Raw genomic sequence first — 8212 nt, 5'->3', positions numbered from 1 at the left:
TCTCTCTCTCCCTCCCTATCTCTCTCTTTCTCTCTCTCTCTCTCTCATCTCCTCTGCCCCGCTCTTCCTTTCTCTCCTTCTTTCTTTCCCACCTTCTTTAGCTCACTTACATTCATATGAGTAGGCACAAATTTAGAACACACACACACATACACACCGGTGATTACACCTTGTGCAAGTGCGCACACTCCTCATTTTTTTCTTATATGTCCTCGAACTAATCATAATATCCTATCCTTTCTATTTACGCTGTTAGTCAAATGATCATTTAGATGTTCTATCCAAAGATTATAAGATTTAACCACCGCAATATTATAAAGATTCTATAGATAACAAAACAATGTTATCAGTCTCTTGACCAAAGAAAGGGACATTAATTTTTTTAAGTAAAACATTTTTTAAGGAACGGTTTTATAAAAACAGCCTTGTCAAAAAAAAGACTGAGAAAAATCGGAGCTAGTTGTTAACGAATATAAGTATTTTTTATTATTTAAAAATGTATTTTTTAGTCTTCTTGCGGTATGCTGGCACAGATTCTCTTGCTTACATGCTTGAAAAAAAAGAGAGGAGAGGATGTATTTTGTTTTGTTTTATTTCAAGAAAAAGGAAAGCGTCATTATATCATACTATTGTGTAAAAATCTACTTGCTTAAACCATATATTCCGGTTAAAGGGATCTGTGCACACGCATAAAATACGATTATATTTTCTAAAATACATAACCCTAAACACTCGCACCTGAGCCAGATATTAATGATGCGTATCACTCACTATAGGGTATTAATAATTTTACCAGGAAATACCCCCAGCTTTTAATTGAGTGAACGGGTTGTATTCAAATTATAAGCATCCGTTTTATCTTCTCATCATAAGGGCGGGCCTCATTACGGTTAGGAAATACATTTCACGTACAATTAAGTTTTTGTCCAAGCGTGAGTTGAGAAGGGATTTTTGGCGTTGTTTTTTCCCCCAAAAGTACTGGTAATGTAATTAAAGAATGAGGTAACTTTTTCTTTTGCTAAGGGCTCACCCCATCACAGTTTTCCTTTTTTTTTTCTTTTACCTCCCACTTTTCCTCTGTCTCTCTATCTATCTGTAGGCCTGACTTTCTGTTAACTGATCAATTTATGTTTGGTTCCTATCTACTTCCGCTTTCCATACTTAGCTATATTTCATCCTTCACTTCTTCTCTTTGCAACACCCTCTCTCTCTCTCTCTCTCTCTCTCTCTCTCTCTCTCTCTCTCTCTCTCTCTCTCTCTCTCTCTCTCTCTCTCTCTCTCTCTCTCTCTCTCTCTCTCTCTCTCTCTCTCTCTCTCCATATGTATGATATGATATGATATGATATGATATGATATGATATGATATGATATGATATGATATGATATGATATGATATGATATGATATATGATATGATATTATGTTATGTTATGTTATATTATATTAAATTATATTATATTATATGATATGATATGATATTATATTATGTTATATTATATTATATTATATTATATTATATTATATTATATTATATTATATTATATTATATTATATTATATTATATTATATGATATGATATGATATTATATTATATTATATTATATTATATTATATTATATTATATTATATTATATTATATTATATTATATTATATTATATTATATTATATTATATTATATTATAAGACATTACATTATATGACAGTGTGTTTTCATAGGCGTGTGTTTGTGTGTGTATGTGCATTATAATTTCTATATAGTATACAGTAAAATGCATTGTAAATTTTTAATTTTATAAAAACTAAGTCAAAAGTCCGAATCTGTTGGCGTTGAGAGTTCAAGCCTGCAATAGTTCTCAGTTAAAAGCCTTTCACAAAACTGATATTAAATAGAACTGGTTCGCTTTTGCAACCCGAAACCTGCATTTATTTTTTTAGTTTTTATTATTATTTTTTTTTGTTCGTCACTTGTTCCGCATTGTTTGGTCCCCGTGTCTCTTGTGTTTCACTTCTCTCAAAGAGCTTTTTAGCTTTTTTTCCCCTCCTCCCCTTTAAGCTCGGGTTAAACGATTTATTTACAGTGAAGTGAGATCTATGCATACTCTATCCATCACCGTTTGTCTAGCAGTTTTTGATGCCTATGTTGGCGCTTTCTCCCTTGTTTTCGACGGATCGGGCCAGACTGAGAGGCAGACAATTCCATGTTCCCATCAGACGCGGCCGGCTTGTGTTTATTTTCCCCTGGATGTCTGACTCCGCGGGGTGCCAGCTCCCAGAGCCGGGCTTACAATAGGAAAAGGTGACATTATGGTTCGCGCCAGGGTGAGCGCTTGACTAGATGACTGCCAGACCCGCGGGGCAGGGGAAGCTACTGCTTCTGCTCGTAGTCAAGGGCGGGAAACGGGTAGGGGGACATAGTACAGAGTATAGAGAGGAGATGCTCACTCACTGCTGATTTTGGAGTCTGGAATTATTGTTTGTACTCTTCTCTCTCTCTCTCTCTCTCTCTCTCTCTCTCTCTCTCTCTCTCTCTCTCTCTCTCTCTCTCTCTCTATCTCCCTCTCTCTCTCTCTCTATCTCCCTCGCTCTCTCTCTCTGTCTCTCTCTCTTTCTCTCTCTGCTCTCTCTCCCCCTCTCCCCCTCTCTCTCCCTCTCTCTCTCTCTCTCTACCCGCTCCCCCTCTCTCTCCCTCTCCCCCTCTCTCTCTCCCCTCTCTCTACCCGCTCCCCTTCTCTCTCCCTCTCCCTCTATCAGATTATCTATCTAGCTACTTGCTACCTGGCTATAGCTATTTTCTGTTCTTTAATTCTTTTTTTACCTCGTGCTTACCTTTTTTTGTCCCTTGAAAATTTGATCTGGTTTTAATACCACAGTTACTATTTTTACACCGACATCGTCAGCTATCATTAAAGAGCGCTCTTTTTTTCTAAGCTGTTTTTTTTTTTTTCTTAGATAAATTATTATTCTCTTTACCTGCATGTCACCCCATGTTTATTTGTTAACAGTTTAAAGTACGGAAATTATCCATGCAAAATTCTTTCGTCTTAGACAGGCTTTTACTTTCTCACTCGTCGCCGACACACTTCCAACGCATTCTGCATCTTAGTCCAGGAACCTTTATCAGTATCAGTCCATATAAGGCCTTAATCCCGTTACTTCAACCCGACAAATGTGTCCGGGCGAGCGGTGCTGATAAAACGAGAACGCCAGTAAAGATTATCCCCCTATGCAATGATCTGAGGGCCCGCTTCACTTAGACACAGGCCTCCGATAACCGTGAATACTTGACCAGCACGTTTTTATGTCAAGCTTGGCGGTGCTGGATGACCGGGGAAGGCTAGGCGTTTGATTCAGGGCTAGTAGCGATTTAATATGGACAGATCTTTTGTTTGCGCTGGATCATAACGTCAGAATGAGTCGGGATGTGAGTCAAAGGTGTGGCAAAGTAGACAGATACCTGCTGGGTGATCTGGTCGAAGGATATATAGGTCGGATGTTTAGACTTTAATGATCTTTTGGGTAATAATTCAATGTCCAAGGGCGAGATTTAAGTCCGTTATGCTTATAGCAATCTTTTCATACTAGGATCAAACCAAATTTCTTAGGTAAAAGAATTAACAAGGGATTAATATTCTTCTTTCTTTTAAAGTTCCAGGAACTGCCTTCCGCAATTTTTTTTTCAACATCTCTGACTTTGTTGGGTTTTTAATGCTTCGCAATTGTCTTATGCTGATGCTCCTGGATTTTCTTGTTCTTTTTTGGGGGGAGGATGTTTTGTTTTTGTTTTTGTTTTTCCTTATTGAGTGATATGTTAATGCCGGCCAAAGGTGACTATAAACTTAATAAGGCCAGCATTATAAAACCAAACTGCTGGTTCTCTTGAAATTCTACGACAAAGAGATGAGGGATAGTATATCACAGGGTGCGCATTGTCTCAAAATGGTAATCATGCATAATATCGATGACAAATACACCGCATATAGGGAGAGGGGGGTGGGGATTAGATTTCTTTTTTTAAAGATCTTTTGCCGGAGTTTCCTGGGTTGGGGATTGGACGAGGGTTCAAGAAATTGATAGTTCTTCAGCTTAATGCAGAACTACACAATTAATATCAGTAAGTGAGATTCTATACGAGAGTGCATTGGTTTGTTTTTTGTTTTTGTTTTGTTTTTTGTTTTGTTTTTTGTTTTGTTTTTTGTTTTTTTTTGGGGGGGGGGTTCTGGAGGGGGTGGGGGGTTGTGTGTTCGTTTGTTTGTTTTTGTCTGGGGATTTTTTGTTGGTTTCCCTGTTTTGCCCTTCTCTAACATTGCGTTGCATAAGATGCGGTATTTTGGCCCCCTGCTATCAAAATGTGCTGAACGTAAAAAGAGAGATTTTAAAAGGCTCAGTTGTGAAGAATATATAGCCTGAATTAACTATGGTAGCATTTTTTTTCGAAACCAAGGTTCACTTATCGAAAATTGAGCTGTGGACCGTAAACATTTCCAGTAAGTGGAAATTTGGATTAGATCTAACTATAGTGGCATATTTTTTTTTCTAAACCGAAGTTCACTTATCTGAAACTGAATTGTGAATCGTAATCATTTCCGAAAAGTAGAAATCTGTTTCTTTCTTTTCTTTCTAGCTTTGTACTTCGTTAATTTTGTTACTTAAAAGTTGCATCCGGTTAGCTTTTCTTTATGTTTAAGCCTTTTCGAGAGTTTCAATGTTAGGGGTTAGACGAGAGTTGAAGAAATCGATAGTTTCTCAACTTAATCCAGAACCGCATTATTAATATCAGTTTGATGATCTCCTAAAACGGAAAGGTTTGTGTCTTATGCTAATGGCGTTGACGTCCACTCGAAAGTCATTTGCATAAAATCTCGTCGAAGCGCACGTGCACGGCTGTCTCCGCCAATGACGCAGGCTTTTAACGACTGGGAGGGGAAAATGGGAGGTCGCGCGTCTAACAGGCTGCAGACGGGAACTGAGGTCTAGCGTCATGGCGGTGGTCCCTACTGTCACAGTCCACACTCCGCACTGAGCCCTGGACGCTGATGAGCGCTTCCCATGGGTGTCATAGAGAGACACCCTGAGCTGAGCGCTTTACGCGGTGTTCTCGGACGTACTGGCAAAGGGAGAGACCGAGAGAGACACACAGAGAGAGAGAGAGAGAGAGAGAGAGAGAGAGAGAGAGAGAGAGAGAGAGAGAGGAGGGGGGACGAAAAGGGGGGAGAGATGAAGGAAATGGGGAATTTTAAAAAGGAAAATGATTAAGAGAGAGAGAGGGGGGGCGAAAAGGGGGAAGAGATGAAGGAAATGGGGAATTAAAAAAGGGAAATGATCAAGAGAGAGGGGAAGAGAGAGAGAGAGAGGGGGGGGGGAGAGAAGGAGGACAGAAGGAGTGAAATAAAGAGGAAAAGATATAGGAAATGGGGTCACATAGAGGTGGAGCACGGGGACGGAAGACAGCGGAAAGAGAGAGAAAGAGAAACGAGGCGTTAAAAAGAGAAAGAGATGGAAAGGGTCAGAGAGTGAGTGAGGGAACAATTAGAATTGTAATTGTAGCAGCTGGGATATAGAGCGACAACACGTTGTGTAATAACTTCCATGCTTTCATACATTCCAGTGCCCTTTTTTTAAATCGGTAAGACGTATGGTGAGTATTTGGCCGCCCAGTTTGAGATCATCACAGTGGTGTTGCGAATCTGACGTGGGGTTTCTTTAGTCTTTCTCTGTCTAGTCTTCTAGCGCATGCCAAGAACACAAAATGAATAGAAGGCTTTCAGAGTCTTATGTCAGGACCGCGTTCAAGAAATCGTAATGAGTGTACGGTAATCAAGAAAAGTCTTTCTTTCCGAAAATAATTACTTCACTAAAAACTTTTTATACGAAGAAGAGGAGGAAAGTAAGGACAGAGAAAAAATACCGAAGGAAGGGGGGACTCGGACTAACAAGAATATTATATGATAGACAGAAGAGAAGGTAAAGAGAGGCTCGAACAAGATCACGTACACTCCTTCAGTAGAACGCATAATCAAACGAACATACAAAACGCTCGAAGTCACAGCTCATCAGAAGTTCCAAAGGCTTAGAGGCGTCCGAGTGAGTCTCCCACAGGCCATAGACTCATTTCAGCGCCGCATGTTCATAAAGCCGGGTGAGACAAGTGCTCATTCGTCAAGCTTTCTTCACTCTGTCACCACAGGGACACTTCTGCTTGTCGTTATACTTCTCGCCCTGCCTTTTTGTTTTGTTTTTGTTTTCCTTTTTTTTCTCTTTCTCCCTGTCTGTGACCATCCTTCACCCTCTCTAGACACCATGCCTTAAGGGACTCTCCTTTACTCCAAAGAAAATTAAATGATGCTGAGATTCCTTCCGTCGTTAGTTCATATCGAGCAGTGCGATGCTCTTCTGGAAGGTTTCGATTGATGTAAAATAATAAACCTCGTCTCGATCAAACGCAAATTTCATCTTGTGCGCACGCCGTTGACCCGTGGCGGCTCCCAGAGTGCAGTAGCAATCAGCGACAATGTCAGCACAGGCCGACACTGACAGCGATTTTCCGCCCGGCCGAGCCGACAGTGGTCTCCCTTCCCGTGGACCAAGGGCAACAATTCCCCAGCATCACATCGACCAAGTCGTCTTTGATGAGGCGTGGGGAGGGGGAGAATACTGGCGACACGCCTCACTGATTCAGATTTCCACGACGTTTTCTTTCTTTTTTTCTTTTCTTTCTATGGCGACACATTTTTACGTCACAACCTTTTCAAAGCTTGGGCTGGGCTTAAAAATTATTTTCTCTTTATTTTTTTCTCCTTTCCACTATTCTTTTGACGATACAATAGAAAACAAATTAAGTGTCGCATAAATTTTGTAACAACGTTAAAGCAAAGCTAATGAAACAAATGCCACCCAATGTGAGCAATGAGGTGGAAGAGGGTGACTTTTACCCGCGGCGTTCACAATGCAAGTGTCAAGCGGTCGCCCTACAGAGTTAAACTGTGTGCATACGACTTTATGAAAGAAATTTTATCAGCTGCACACCTTGCTGTATTCATGTTACTCTCTTGTTTGCATGCGTCACGGTTGTTTCTGAAAATTGATTTGATCTGTTACGTTCAATGAATCAGAAACTCCTAGACGTAAGGATCAAAAGCGACCTGGACGGGTGGGAGGAGTACTAGCCCTTGGGGGCAGAACTGTGACTTCTCTCTTAGCCTTTCCCTAGCTGGAGATCCACGTGTGTTGTGAGGAGTGCCGGCACCTCTTTGTTGGTACCCAAGTGGGGTTCTCCTGCTGTCCGCGACTTGTTAAAGCAATCACACACACGTGCGTTCATTTACTCACACCACCTCAGAGGGTGGTCTTTTTTAAGCGGTGTCAGTCCCCCACTAGAGCTATTCACTTCTCCGTCAACCGAAGAAAAATGCGAGCGATAAATAGTCCGAGGGAAAAACAGAAGAGTCATAATGGTACCGCCGTACCTAAGACACCTAAATAACCGTAAAATGTTCGTCAAAATCCAGTACTACTGGAACAATACGGCGGCAGATGGATAAAACATCTGCTTGTAAAGGATTATGGAAAAAAGTACAAGACTTGTAGTAGAGTACCGTTGGCAAAGATTTCCCCCTCAGCGCTGATGAACGTCGCTTTTGGCGGCCATGTTGTGCATAAATCATGCGGATCGCTGGTGGCGAAGCGGTGTTGGGAATTGCCAAAGTAAATAGATAAAACAACCGTGGCCAAGTGCTGATGGCTTTTCCAGAGCCTTGGCTGGTCTGTCGGCAGCGGGGATGGCGGGCAGGAGACTTAATGGAGGAACGGGCGAGGAACATGGGCTCGGAGTATAATCACGTGCATTGTGTCAGGCACCCTGGGAGCCCAGCTAGATGTACACTGGTTGTGATAGGTGAATGAGATCATTTTGAAGGGATTTAAACTCCCTCTCAAACAAATCTCTACATTAAAAAGCATTCAGCAAGAAAATCAGGAGGAGATCAAAGCTGTGAATATTTTAATCAGAAATGTACAATGCCATATCTGAACGCTCGTGTTATTGTACTGTGAAAGAAAAAAAACTAGACTGAGAATTACATGAGTGTGAGTCGACCAAGTGTGTGTGGGGCGGAAAGAGGGGGGGGGGGCTCCTCATTTATTTAAATATTGTGACACGTGTACATTGTAAAACTAAATAAAAGGGTAACTAAACGTTTCTTCTGCCTACAGATGT

At 40.9% G+C, this 8212-nt stretch overlaps 1 protein-coding gene across 1 annotated transcript in view; it reads left to right on the top strand.

Moving 5' to 3' along the window:
• The window catches only part of LOC101864349 (homeobox protein Nkx-6.2), a 39377-nt gene that overhangs the window by 24302 nt on the left and 6863 nt on the right, over window positions 1-8212 (top strand). The window lies entirely within an intron of this gene.

The sequence above is a fragment of the Aplysia californica genome, unplaced genomic scaffold (genome assembly GCF_000002075.1).
Source record: "Aplysia californica isolate F4 #8 unplaced genomic scaffold, AplCal3.0 scaffold00008, whole genome shotgun sequence".
Taxonomy (NCBI): Eukaryota; Metazoa; Mollusca; class Gastropoda; order Aplysiida; family Aplysiidae; genus Aplysia; species Aplysia californica.
Note: the sequence above shows the minus strand (reverse complement) of the source record. Positions and strands in the feature narration are given on the sequence as shown.